Below are 13,489 nucleotides of genomic sequence, written 5' to 3' on the forward strand. Positions count from 1 at the left end.
ACTGAGCCTCAAGACTTAATTCAAGTCCCACCTATTCCCCAGAGTCTTCCTGATTACCCCAGCCCATATTCCAAGGGTTGCTCCTTTCTGACATCAATGTTAAATTGGTGGCTCCTCTATTATGGTTTGTCACTTGCTGTGGGTTCATGTCATTCTCCTGACCACCTGTGAAATCCTGGAGAGCAGGGTTCACATCTTTTTCTCTTGCATCCTCCTCAGTACCAAGGATAAAGTCTAAGTCTTGGGTAGGTCCTTAGAATCAGGTTGCTAATAACCAAATTGAGGGAAAGATGGGAGAAGAATAGTGTAAAAGAGAGGGGAGAGAGAAGAGGAAGAGGATTGGTTATGGCCATGGTAGCCTTTGTGTAGGGCACAGGACCTTTTGGTTGAGTCTGAGATGCTGGCTCTGTGGATGGGTGTTGTTAGGATGACCATCCTTCCCTTCCCCCATTAATATTTGCATTTAGGGCTGGACTGCTTTGGGGTCCCTGCCTCCTCGTGACAATTTGCAACCACAAATTTACATAGAAGGGAAGGAACATCCTGAGAGGGGAGACAGGGCCTTGCCACCTTGCCATATTCCTCGTTTGTCATTCAAAGTCACGTACGGTGAGCGTTGGGCTGGAGGTATGGGCAGTGGAGCCAGGCTCTAGGAGAGTATGACTGTGTTCCTGAGGTAGTATGTGGACTTCTCCCTGAGGCTCTCAGTGGTAGCTCCCTATAGCTCTTTTGTGGCCTACCCCAGATTCCTCCAATGACATCTGCCCAGCTATGCTTGAAGCAGTTGAGACTAGCAAGCAGGTCTGTGGGGGAGAAAAGCATCATGGATATTTTATAATAAATATAAATGAGATTTCCCTTGTAGGCCTAGGAAAGTGAAGCCTGCCATATTCATGCTGTTTCCAGATCCCCTTACACCGTCCCCTCCGTCTGGAATGCTCTCTCCCAGGCCACACTGCTTGACAAACTCCTCAGGGAGACCTGGCTAGACTACCCAAAGTGGAAATAGATTCTGCTTGGAGGCCTCTTGAACAACTCTATCTCCCACTCTGACCATGATTACCTTCTAGGGTGGCAAAGAGAAAAGAAGATCATATTCAGGCCAAAGGTCTTGAAATTGCTTCTTTATTTCTGTCTTTCCATATTTCACTGATAAGGCTGGCAACCCTGAGTGCCCCACCTCAGAGCATCTTGGCTAGTGGGTCCCCCAGATGGTGTTGAGTGGTTGCATACTGCACAGAGGGACGGCTCTGAGCCTTCCGGGATAATTCTCAGCCAGGAGTTGTCTGTCCCAGCTCAGACAAAGGACGTACTCAACCACAATGGCCATGGAACAAAAAACAAGGCAGCAGATGGAAGAAGAGCTGCAAAGATAGCAGTTGTTGGAGCAGCAAGGAAAGAAAGGTCAGTGACCCTATGAAACATAAGCACAGTTTGGCTGGGGAGAGCCGGGAACCACAGAGCTGGCTCCTAAGGGAGGAAAAATGAAAAGAGAAAAATCAGTGATGCGGGAAGCTTCTCCTCACTAGCATCCTTTAATGGCTGCAGGGGGAGGGGGAAGGACATATTCTGGAGCTGGGAATATATTAGCTGCCGGTGTTACCAAGGGAGTTGTGGAGCGCCCGCAGGCCTCTCAGGAGATGGTAGATAATTATGGATGGGTCTCTGGTTTGATAGAGCTCTGCCTCAGGGTGAAGGATGGAATACATATGACCCCTTCAAGCTCCCCTTATCTGTACCAGAGCAGGTCACTGCAAAACAAAGAGAATTCAGGAGGCTGCCACATAATTTTTTGTGTTGCATGCTTCCTTTAGTTTGTCCTTTAGATTTCTGTCAGAAATCTCCTGACAGAAGTGCTAAGTGTTCAAAACCAGAATGAATTTGGGGATTTCACTACACCCACTCCAACTCCTTGCCCCTTTATTTAAAATAATAATTAAAACTCCAATCTCCTGAAATCCTTAAGACAGAGGCTTTATAGTCAACAAGAACATCATCTTTAGCTTTCATTAGAAATGTCTTGCATTTCTCTTTGGTTTTAAGGGAGGGTGGTGTACACTGGAATATTAATGCAGAGCATTTAGATTGAGGCTCTTAATTTGAAAAGAATGTGAGAATTAATGCTTGAGTTTAATCGGAGCCTGAATCATCACAGATAGATTTTTACCCTCTTTTCCTTAATCAATTTCACCCTAATTAATTCTTCTGTGGCTAAGTCTTGTTACATTAGATAGTCTGCTGATTATTTCCACAATCAAGAGACTATATTCATGCATTTTTAATAAGGAACGACTGCATCCTTTTTCATAAGTGATCCTGCTGGTTGGCAGTTGCAGCCGCTAAAATAATTATAGAGCAGATTACTTACTTTTAAAGCATTGTTTGCTGTCATATTCATCCTAGGTGACAATTTGGAAGAGCTCCGGAGGCTGCTATAATCGGGGAGAGGAGCAGGGTATTTAATGTGGCAATTTTCAATGTCAAGTGCTATTTATTCATAGGTCAGTGCCTTTTTAAAAAAAAGTAAACACAGGGATAATTTGGTCCTGCTGGCTGATGAAGCCATGTGCTAGGCTGCCTGGCACCTTCTGCCTTCAACTATGACTGGTCCAAATATGGTTATTCATGTCTGATCATTACTTATATGATGGGGTGCTCTCTTTATCAGACCCTGATACCACTGCAACTTGGAGGGCTTGAAGCAGGGAACACAGTAATTCCAAAGCCTCAGCTATTTTCTGTTTAGCAAAGGAAGAGGAAAATCTACCTACCAGAAAAGACCGTTTTTTTGTTTTGGGAAAAACACTGGGCTTTTTGGTTATGCAGAGGAAAACTCAGAGCTGATTCTAGAATGGACAAATGGAGACAAGAAGAAATAAATGGCTGTGCATACTAATATAGAAGGCTGTCTTTCCAATGGGCAGACAAAGCTACCACACTCACTGCAGAAGTTCTTCTAGGGTTCACTTTGTGGAGGAGGAGCTTTCCTCTTCTCTAGGAAAAAGACAAAGAGGTGGGGGCTGGACTCCAGGTAGGGGAGTCTGGCCAAGGGCCCCCCTGTCTGGGAGTTAGGTTAGCTCTGTAGTCAGATGGCAGGCGTGAAGGCTGTGGAGGGAGAAGGCAGGCAGGGGACCCAGGCCATGGGTCAGTGGGCTCTAGGAGAGTTTATAGGCAGCCTCCTCCAACTTTTTTTTTTTTTAATGATTATTTACTTATTTTGACAGAGATTGAGAGAGAGAGAGGAGGGCAGAGAGAGGAAGAGACAGAATCTCAAGCAGGTTCCACGTTGTCAGTGCATAGCCCAATGTGGGGCTTGATCTCACAAACCACTGCAAGATCATGACCTGAGCTGAAATCAAGACAAAATCAGATGCTTAACCAACTGTGCCATGCAGGCACCCCCAACTTAATTGTCTTTATTCTGTGATTGTAACTCTCTTTTGCCAATCCCCAGCTTTCAGCAGTTTTATTAACTTACAGCTTTAGCAAAATAAGAAGCTACAGCCACACTTGCAACACAGTGGGGCAAGGGAATGTGATCTTCCCTTAGACCTCCTCCCCTACAGCCTGCTCAAGAAAGCACGATCGTCTTGGAGCCTGTGTGAGGGGTCACAGATTGGCCCTGGGGAAGGAAGGGACTCATGAGGATCCATGTGGAGATAGAGACTCAAGTTGAGGCCTCACTCAGGTGGGCAGGTGCAGAAGGGGAATGAAACAAACTTCTGTCACTATATACCGGAGAGAGAGACCTTCAGAAGGAGAAACTACAGTGTGCAAATTACACAGGCCTGGGTTGTTGGCTAGCAGCCATCTGGGTTGCCCTTAATACATACTGAAGTTGGCCAGAGTCTCAGAGGTTGTCCTGCTCTCTCTACTCTCCACACCAGCTGTTCAGGGAAATAGCCAAACTGTAGCAGCCTCCAGCTCCTTTCCCAGGAACATCACCGCCAGCTGCTCTGCAGAGCCCTGAGCCAGTAACTAGAGGCGTCACTGAACCTTAGGTCATTACTCCACCCCTGCTGCAGATGAGGAGACTGAACAGTTCTGAGACAGTTACTATCTATGGTGAAATGATCAAAACAGGTATCCTTAGACTACTGAAGGCATTGAGGAGATTGGAAGGACAAGACCTGAATAAATATTTGGCGACATGGTAAATAAATGGCAAGCTGGCTGGGTGTCCTGAGCCAGCCCTCCAACCTCTGTTTCACAGAGAGGGAACTTAGGCTCAGAGAAGTAATGTGACTTGCTCAAGGTCACTCTATTGATGAGGAACAGGTTCAGGAATTGGGTCCCAGGTCACCACTTCCCAACTTAAATCTCCTTCTGTATAGCCCATCCCTTAAGTGAATTCTTTTTTAGCTAGAGACAGGGAGCTAGCTCTCAGCATGAGAGAGAGAGAGAGCTTGCAAGCAGGGGGAACAGCAGTGAGAAAGGGGGAGAGAATCCCAAGCAGGCTCCACACTGCCAGCTCAGAGCCTGATGCAGGACTTAAACTCACAAGCCATGATGGGGCGCCTGGGTGGCGCAGTCGGTTAAGCGTCCGACTTCAGCCAGGTCACGATCTCGCGGTCCGTGAGTTCGAGCCCCGCGTCGGGCTCTGGGCTGATGGCTCAGAGCCTGGAGCCTGTTTCCGATTCTGTGTCTCCCTCTCTCTCTGCCCCTCCCCCGTTCATGCTCTGTCTCTGTCTGTCCCAAAAATAAATAAACGTTGGAAAAAAAAAAAAAAATTAAAAAAAAAAAAAAAAAAAAAAAAACAAAAACAAGCCATGAGATCATCACCTGAGCGGACTGAGCCACCCAGGCGCCCCTAATCTTCATGAATATTTCTAAGACCCATTTTCAGCTTTGTCTTTGATCTGTATCCCTGAGGCAAGATAAATGATAACCACTGGAAGGTCAGCTGCTGGGGATATTGGGTTAAAGGAGCTAAGGAAGTAAATCACTTGGTAAGTGAACTTAGAAAGGCCAAGATGTTAAACTCCAAGCCAACCAGGATTTAATTTATTTGTTACTGAGGTCAGTGCCATTTTTACTGCACACTAATAAAAGTCTGAGCTCTGTTGCCAAGATTCAAGAAAAATCTTAGTTGTCTTTTTTCCCCTCCACTAGTAAGAAAATGGAGGCTGTCAAATATGGGAAGGCTGGAAGAAAGGGAATACAGGAGAAAATACAGAATTTTCTTCCCCTCCTCTGGTCTGCACTCTCTGTTTCTGGGACAGATGGAGTCATTTCGTCTTGCTCATCAAGATCATGGCTGCTCTAGGAACAGAGGTCCCTTCCTAGAGGCAATTTCCTTCCTCGTATAGCCAGTGCTTTGGGTCAGAAGGTGGGCAACTCAGTGTTTTGGGAGGTGTGGAGTTCAATATAGGAGACCTCCCATATGTCCAGACCCCTTGATTTCCCTGTCCTCACTCATCTCAGTTGTCTCTTGCCCATTCTCTTGAACTCGTAAAACCACCGCCAGCTCCACATGTGCTCAGTTCACCTTAGTAAGTCATTTAAAAAGTTTTTTCTCCTCCTGGAATTTCCTCTCTGGTTCTCACAGTACTTGCCTGGGATTACACAGATTGTTTGTGTGCCCTAGACCACTTTATAGGCCACTCCTCTGCTCTACCTCTGTCCCTTAAAGAACTGACGAGGCTCACAGGCTGGTGAGGAATAATCAAAACAATACAAACAACGGCAATTAAAATTAACTATCTATTGAACAGCTACTATTTTTGGGAGAGGGGCTTCACGTAGCTTCACTACCTCACAGATTCTTCATCTTCACCATTGAGCTCTGCAAGGTAGCTTTTATTATCCCCGTTTTGTAGATGAGTAAATACATACAGAGAGGTTGAACAATTTGAATAATTTGTCCAAGCAAGATTAACAGTAGCCAACTGAATTGCATCAACCAACCTGCGGAAAGGACTTATGGATGACAGGGGCAATGGGGCAGACTCTCCAGCACTACCTCTGGGGATCAGCCTCCATCCAAAAGCATCCCGGCCCTGGGCAGGGTGAGGCCTGGACTGGCAGGAGGCCACCGAGGCCTTCTGTCAGCTCACTACCCGGGATCACTTCCTCCCTTGCTCTGGCTTCTTGCATGCCATGCAGTCTTCTGACCATAGGTCATCCCCCTGTGTATTGTGTACCTGCAGGGAAAAGGTGTGCAGGCCTGCAGAGGCAGGGATCCCAGTCTTCTGGGCGGTCGTTACTCAGGACTGCACCCACTTGCTGTTCTCTTGTCCTGGAATGCCTCCCCTGCCCCCTCACCTTGGCTCTGTGGAGATGGCTTTAACTTGGCTAAGTGCCCCCCCTTCCTCATGTTCCCATACCTAAACCTAAGTATCTCTTATGGTGCCTATCATTCTCTGCTCTTAATTATTTATGTAGATTTTTAAAATTAATAGACTTTTAGAGCAGCTTTAGGTTTCTAGAAAAATGGAGCTGGCTGTACAGAGTTCCCTCCTAAGCCCTCCCCCCCTCCCCCCATGCACTACCACCATCAAGGTCCACAGTATGTGTGAGCCATTACTTTTTGTTGTACATTTTATGGGTCAGGACAAATTTCTAATGACATGTACCCACCATTATGGTATCATGCAGAGTTTCAGTGCCCTCAAAATCCTCTGTGCTCTGCTGTTCATCCCTCTCTCCCCACTAGCACCTGGAAACCACTGATCTTTTTACTGTCTTCATAGTTTTGCCCTTCCCAGAACGTCAAGTAGTTAGAATCATACAATATGGAGCCTTTTCAGATTGGCTTCTTGTACTGAATAATATACATTGAAGTTTCCTCCATGTTTTTCCATGGCTTAATAGCTCATTACTTTTTACTACTGAATAATATTCCATTATATGGATGGACCACAGTTTATTTCTATCCATTCACCTGCTGAAGGACATCTTGGTTGCCCCTAAGTTTGGGCAGTTATGAATAAGAGGTCCGGGAGTTTGAGCCCCGCGTCGGGCTCTGTGCTGACAGCTCAGAGCCTGAAGCCTGCTTCGGATTCTGTGTCTCCCTCTCTCTCTGACCCTCCCTCATTCATGCTCTGTCTCTCTCTGTCTCAAAAATAAATAAACATTAAAAAAAATTAAAAAAAAACCCTGCCAATCTGTCTTCCAAAATAGCTATACCATTTTGCATTCTCACCAGCAATGAATGAGAATTCCTTTTGCTCCACATCCTTGCCAACATTTAGTGTTGTTGTGTTCTGGAATTTGGCCATTCTAATAGGTGTGGAGTATAATCTCATTGTTTTAATTTGAAATTCCCTCATGACACATGGTGTTGGGCATTTCCTCATATGCTTATTTTGCCATTTGTATTTTCTGTGGTGAGGTATCTATCTGTTTAGATCTTGTGCCCAGTTTTTGTGTTGCTTGCTCCTTAATGTTGGGTTTTAACAATTTTTTGCATATCCTAGCTTAATTCCTTTTCAGATAGATCTTTTGTAAATATTTTCTCCAGTCTGTGGCTTGTCTTTTGATTCTCTTGAAAGATGTTTATGTATCTCCCAAGTAGAATGCATGCTCTATGAGACTGGAGACTGCTTTATTTATAGCTGCCTGACACATAGTAGGCATTCATTAAACATTAGGAAGAAAGAAAGAGGCAGAGACAGAGAGAATTAGTATTCTAATATATATATCAGTGTTTTATTACTTTGGTTGATGTCAGTCTATTCCTAAAAGATAAATCCACCCTCAGCCTATTGACCACATCAAGTTTGGGAGCCTGATGAGGGACAGCCCCAGACCTTGGAAAATTTATCAAGGTAGACTATCGCCTTGGATCTTCCCTTGGAACCGTCCTGTCTCTTGCTACGCATCTTTCTAACATCAACTGATTGTATTTCCTATAAATGATGGTGTTTTCAAAACTGAGATCCTCCCCCAACTATTATGCCTCTGCAAAGGGGTGTGTAATCATGTCCAGCTTTGGCAGTCCTGTGTCAGAGTACCTAAGAAATTGCCCTGAGGAGACCACTAGCCTCTGGCATGCTTCCGTCGACCATTTGCATGCAGTTCACTTGTTGCCAGCCATGCAGCTCTCCTAGCTTCTGCCCTTTCCCTCCAACAGCCTCTAAACTCTGCTGGGCTGTGAGAGTTGATCTGGGTCTGGAATTTGTTACTATATCACCCTCCCAGAAGTTGGTGTCAGTTATCACTGTTAATTCCCCAGGGACCCTTGTTCTCTTTGTAGCTGGGAAAAAGAATGGCTAGATGGAAAGAGATGAGTGTGGTGGTAACATTCTTGATAATGGCTAATTTCTTGAACATTTACCATGCCAGGCCCCATGCTAAGCACATAACATATATGATCTCATTTAATCCTCTCCCAAACTCTATAAGACAGGCGTATTATTACTGTTATCCCCATCTTACAGATGACCAAACTGAGTCAGAGAGGGTAAGGACATTTGCCAAGGTCAGACACCAAATAAATGGCAGAGCCTGGATTTAAACTCAGGACTCCATGCCATGCTTTTGACCACCACTATAGCCCTCCCTTTCCCGCCCACTACAAAAAATTATGTATCTTTTCCATATAACTCTTCCTTACAAAACTGGTCTTTAATATCCATGATTCAGGCTGCCCTGCCTGAACCCTAGGGTCTTCCCCAGGGGCACACACCTCATGGCAATCTTTCCAGGGGTTATTACTTCTCACAGAGGTTTCCACCTCCTCCAAAGGAAACCTGCAGCTTTGAGGCAAAGATGCCCCAGCCTCATGCTCCAGTCCTCCAGTCGTCCTAGACTCTTATTAGCTGTATCTTCCTATAAGCCATTCAAGGAGACTTTGTGGGTTCCAAAATAGAGTCATTTAAATGGTTTATTGCTTCATAAACAGTGCTCTGCAAGGACGCTGCAGGCCCATGTTGGTTGAAATACTCAGTTCCTGTATTTTCGGATTTGGATTTACCTTTCCCGGCTGTGGGTATTTCCTTATTCCGGGCAGGCTGACCTTTGTAGGGTGGGGGTTGGAGGGAGGGGAGGTTGATATGCTGGGCTGGCAGAATGCCCTTCCTGCTTTCCCAGGCCTGCATGATGAGGAGCGAGAGGAATATTCTTCCTCTCTCCTTCAGTCAGAACAAGCAGGGTTTATCTGAGGGAAAGAAAGTCTCAGGGAGGAGGGACAGGGAGACCTACAGAATCCATGAGTCTTTGTCCTGCCAGCCTTTGGCTGGAGCATCACCTGGGATAATGGTGGGGTGTGGGGGGGTGGGGTGGGAACTGTATGCATTATATTTTCTAATACTCACAATTTCTAGTACTCGCTCCCCCCCACCCCCCTGACGAAGTGGAGCCCAGAGATTAACTGCATTGTTTTTTTTTTGTTTGTTTGTTTGTTTTTTTAATTTTTTTTCAACGTTTTTTATTTATTTTTGGGACAGAGAGAGGCAGAGCATGAACGGGGGAGGGGCAGATAGAGAGGGAGACACAGAATCGGAAACAGGCTCCAGGCTCTGAGCCATCAGCCCAGAGCCCGACGCGGGGCTCGAACTCACGGACCGCGAGATCGTGACCTGGCTGAAGTCGGACGCTTAACCGACTGCGCCACCCAGGCGCCCCTGCATTGTTTTTTTTTTATGCAGCTAACAAGTGGCTTTATCAGGCAGGTCCTGGTAGGGAATAGGATCTGATGGATCTGCTTCAAATGAAGGGCTTCGTTTAGAGAGCTGAGGACAGGATTCAGGGACAAACAAAAGCTGGTGAGGCACCCAGAGATGAGCAACAGCAGGAAGCTCTGACTACCCACAAACCTAAAAGATTAAGAAGTGCCTGGAGCCTGTTTCCAATTCTGTGTCTCCCTCTCTCTCTGCCTCTCCCCCGTTCATGCTCTGTCTCTCTCTGTCCCAAAAATAAATAAATGTTGAAAAAAAAAAAAAAAGAAGAAGTGGAAAGAGTGAGACCAGAGATGGGTGAGAACTGAACCCCTGGGGGTAGAGCGAGAGTCACCAAGGGACACAGCCACTGCCAGGACCAGGCTTCCAAGCAAGAGGCAATAGGGACTACCCTGATCTCTCTTCTTTCCTGCTTTCCCATCCTTTCCATGTCTCCCACTGGCTGAACCCATCCAAAACCCAGGTGACGCACTCTAAAGAGGTCAGTCACCTGGGCACAGAGCAAGATAGAAAAGAGGGGATGGACGTGTTGGTGGGCAGGGAGTGGGGCGCAAATGACGCACAGGCGGCATAGCAGTGGAGCTGGATTGTGAACCATGGATTCTTAAGAGCTCTTATCCTTGCTGTGGTTCTTTCTAGCTGAGATGCCTTTCCACCATGCAGCACCCTCGACTCTGGCACAAGCCCCCTCAGAGACTGAGGCACTGGCCTGCCTCACCTATTTATTAATTTGAATGATCATTTTCTCACTTCTTTCCTGTTCCTGTTCCTGTAGGAAACTCTCCCAGAGAATGAAATTGCCTGAACCCAGGCTTCTGGCCAACTGGATCCACCACAACCCTGACTGCTGATTATATCTTTGTTTTTTTGGGTTTGTGCTCACCTGGCCCAGCAATGGTTGCTAGAGAAGTCTCCTTCAATTTCTGACCAGCCATCTCCCCTCCCCATCCTCTGCCCCTACCAGTTCAGCATTTCTGCATTATTCTCTTTTTGTCTTTTGCATTATTCTCTACAGATTTTGCTGCCCTTGCCATGATAAGTCAGCCTTTGGTAGCATTGCCATTACCCTGACACCATTTTTCTGGGTGGAACTGAGTGAGTGCTCTGATTGCTCAGACCAGAAAGAGGGGCTGTGCTGATTCTCTCAGGTGGCATGCAGATCTGGTGTGAGCTGTGGTTAAGCCTTGAGGGGTGGTTGACTGGAAAGCGCTGGAAGGCTGAAAGTGGCTCCTGTGCTAAGTCAGGAAACGACCTTCAGGGAGAGAGGGACAGGGAAGAGTTTATCTTCCAATGAGTCTAAGGTGGCACCAGCAAGGTGTTGATTAGAAACTTGGGAATTTCTGGAACAGTCCTTATGTAGTCTGTCAACCTGTGTATTTTCCATCCACATATTTTCATCCAGGTTTATCCACCTGTCTCTCTACTGAAGCCAAACCTGGGGTCTGGGCTCAGGCTGGTCACAAGTTTGCCTCAAAACACCATTCCTTGGGGCAGTGGGTCTTCTGGGTATTACAGTCAGACTTGAATTCATGACTTCTCACCTACACCCCTTCATCCACCTGCCTGGATGCTGATCTCCCTTATTTCTGCCTAGGATTTCAATCATCACCTTTATAAATGATGATTATGACCACGATAGCCTACATTTCCCATTCTTAGCTACCGTTCCAAGTAGTTTATTATTATCCTCATTGCACAGATAAAGAAAGCAAGGCTTAGAGTGATTACATGATTTGGCCAAAGTCACCCAGCTAGTAAGTCATACAGAGCCTGAGTTCAAACAGGTGAAGTCTCCAGAGCCCACATTGTTGCCATGAGCAGGTATTGCCTATTGATGGCAGAGTGGGTTTTCCCTTTTTTCTTATCCTTTTCCAAAAAAGGCTTTGTTGAATTATAACTGATATATATTTAAGAATACAACTTGATGAGTTCTGACATATGTGTACAGCCATGAAACTTTTGCTGAAATCAAGATAATGAATAAGTCTATCACTCCTCAAAGCTTCCTTGTGCATCCCTCATTTCCTCCACTGCTACCTGCTCCTAGGCAACCAATGATCTGCTTTCTGTCCCTATAGATTAATTTGCATTTTCCAGAATTTTATATATGGGAACAGAGAACATGTAGTCTTTTTTTGGCCTGTCTTCATTCAGCATAATTATTTTGAGGTTTGTCCACGTTGTTGTATGTAACAATAGTTCATTCCTTTTTACTGCTGAGCAGTATTTCATTGTATAGATGCACTAAAATTTGTTTATCCATTTACCTCTTGATGGACATTTGAATTATTTCCAGTTTTCGGCTATTACAAATAAAACTACTATGAGCATTCAAGTACAAGTCCTTTTTTTAAAAAAAATGTTTATTTTTGAGAGAGAGAGAGCATGAGTGGGGGAGGGAGGGGCAGACAGAGAGGGCTACAGAGGACCCAAAGCAGGCTCCATGCTGACAGCAGTGAGCTCGATACAGGGCTCAAACTCACGAACCCTGAGATCATGACCTGAGCTGTAGTCGATGCTCAGACTCAGCCTCCCAGGTGCCTATCAAGTACAAGTCTTTTTGTGGACATAGGCTTCCATTTCCTTAGCGTAAATACCTAGGTGTGGAATGACTAGATCACATAGTAGGTGTATATTTAATATTACAAAAAATGATCAAGCCATTTCCAAAATGGTTGTGCTATTTCACATCCCTGCCAGCAGTATATGAGGAATTCTAGTTTCTACTCTTTCTTGCCAACATTTGGTATAATTAGTCTTTATAATTTTAGTCATTCTCATAGGCATATAGTAGTTTTTCATTGTGTGTGTGTGTGTGTGTGTGTGTGTGTGTGTGTGTGTGTGTTTTAAATAGACTTTACACCCAGTGCAAAGCCCAATGCAGGGCTTGAACTCAAGAGTTGTATGCTTAACAGACTAAGCCACCTAGGCACCCTCATTGTAGTTTTAATTTGCATTTCCCTAATGACTAATCATGTTAGGCAACTTTTCATGTCCTTATTTGCCATCTATCTACTATGGTGAATTGTCTGTTCAAATTTTTTGCCCATTAAAAAAAAAAGATTGGGTTGTTGGTCTTATTATTGAGTTGTAAGACTTCTTTATATAATCTAGAACATGTCCTTTGTCAGATAACGTTTTGCAACTTTTCATGTCTCACCTTTTCATTTTTATAACAGTGTCTTTTAAAGTACAGAAGTTCTAAATTTTGAATTTTCTTTATAGTTTGTGCGTGTGTTTTTCACTGGCAATTGCCTGGAGGGAAGTTTCTCTCCCTTTGCCTCCCATCTCCCTCTCCCTCTCCCATCTCCCTCTCCCTCTCCCTCACTTCTCCCTCCCCCTCCCCTTCCCATTATTGTGGTAAAATATACATAACATAAAGTTACCATTTTGACTACTTTCAGGTTCAGTTGCATTAAGTATATCCACACTGTTAGAGTTCATACGTTTTGAATCCTTTTAAGTGATTTTTGGCAAACTCAAGATCACTAAGATTTTCTCCTATATTTTCTGTTAAAAGTTTTATAGTTTCAGCCTTTGCAGATCAATTTCAGGTCAAATTTTGTTATGGAATGGTCAAGGTTCATTTTTACATATGGTTAAAAAGTTGTTTCTGCACCAGTTGTTGAGAAAAATTATCCTTTTCCCATTGAGTTACATTGACACTTTTGTAAAAAGTCAGTTGGTTGTGTTTTGACTATTTTCCTGGTTTGCTTTCAACTCTTAACTCTTGACAGGTTGCCTTCTGATTTTCACATACTGTCTTCCTGGATAGACTCCCCCACTGGTCACTCTGCACTGACCTGGATCCTGACCTTCCCTCCTTGCTGGTTGAGAGATTTCTAGTGGCATTTTCCAGGTCTGACCTA

General features: G+C 44.9%; 1 long non-coding RNA gene across 1 annotated transcript; it reads right to left on the reverse strand.

Annotated features, from left to right (window-relative positions):
- Positions 1-1,108: 1,108 nt before the first annotated feature.
- On the reverse strand, positions 1,109-2,820 carry LOC121016205 (uncharacterized). The gene is made up of 2 exons (XR_005784162.1): positions 2,369-2,820; positions 1,109-1,470 (listed from the first exon to the last, which is right to left on the reverse strand). It is a non-coding gene; the product is annotated as an uncharacterized LOC121016205 (long non-coding RNA).
- Between the last annotated feature and the right edge of the window lie 10,669 nt (positions 2,821-13,489).

Source organism: Herpailurus yagouaroundi, unplaced genomic scaffold, assembly GCF_014898765.1.
Source record: "Herpailurus yagouaroundi ecotype Mexico unplaced genomic scaffold, PumYag 210, whole genome shotgun sequence".
NCBI lineage: Eukaryota > Metazoa > Chordata > Mammalia > Carnivora > Felidae > Herpailurus > Herpailurus yagouaroundi.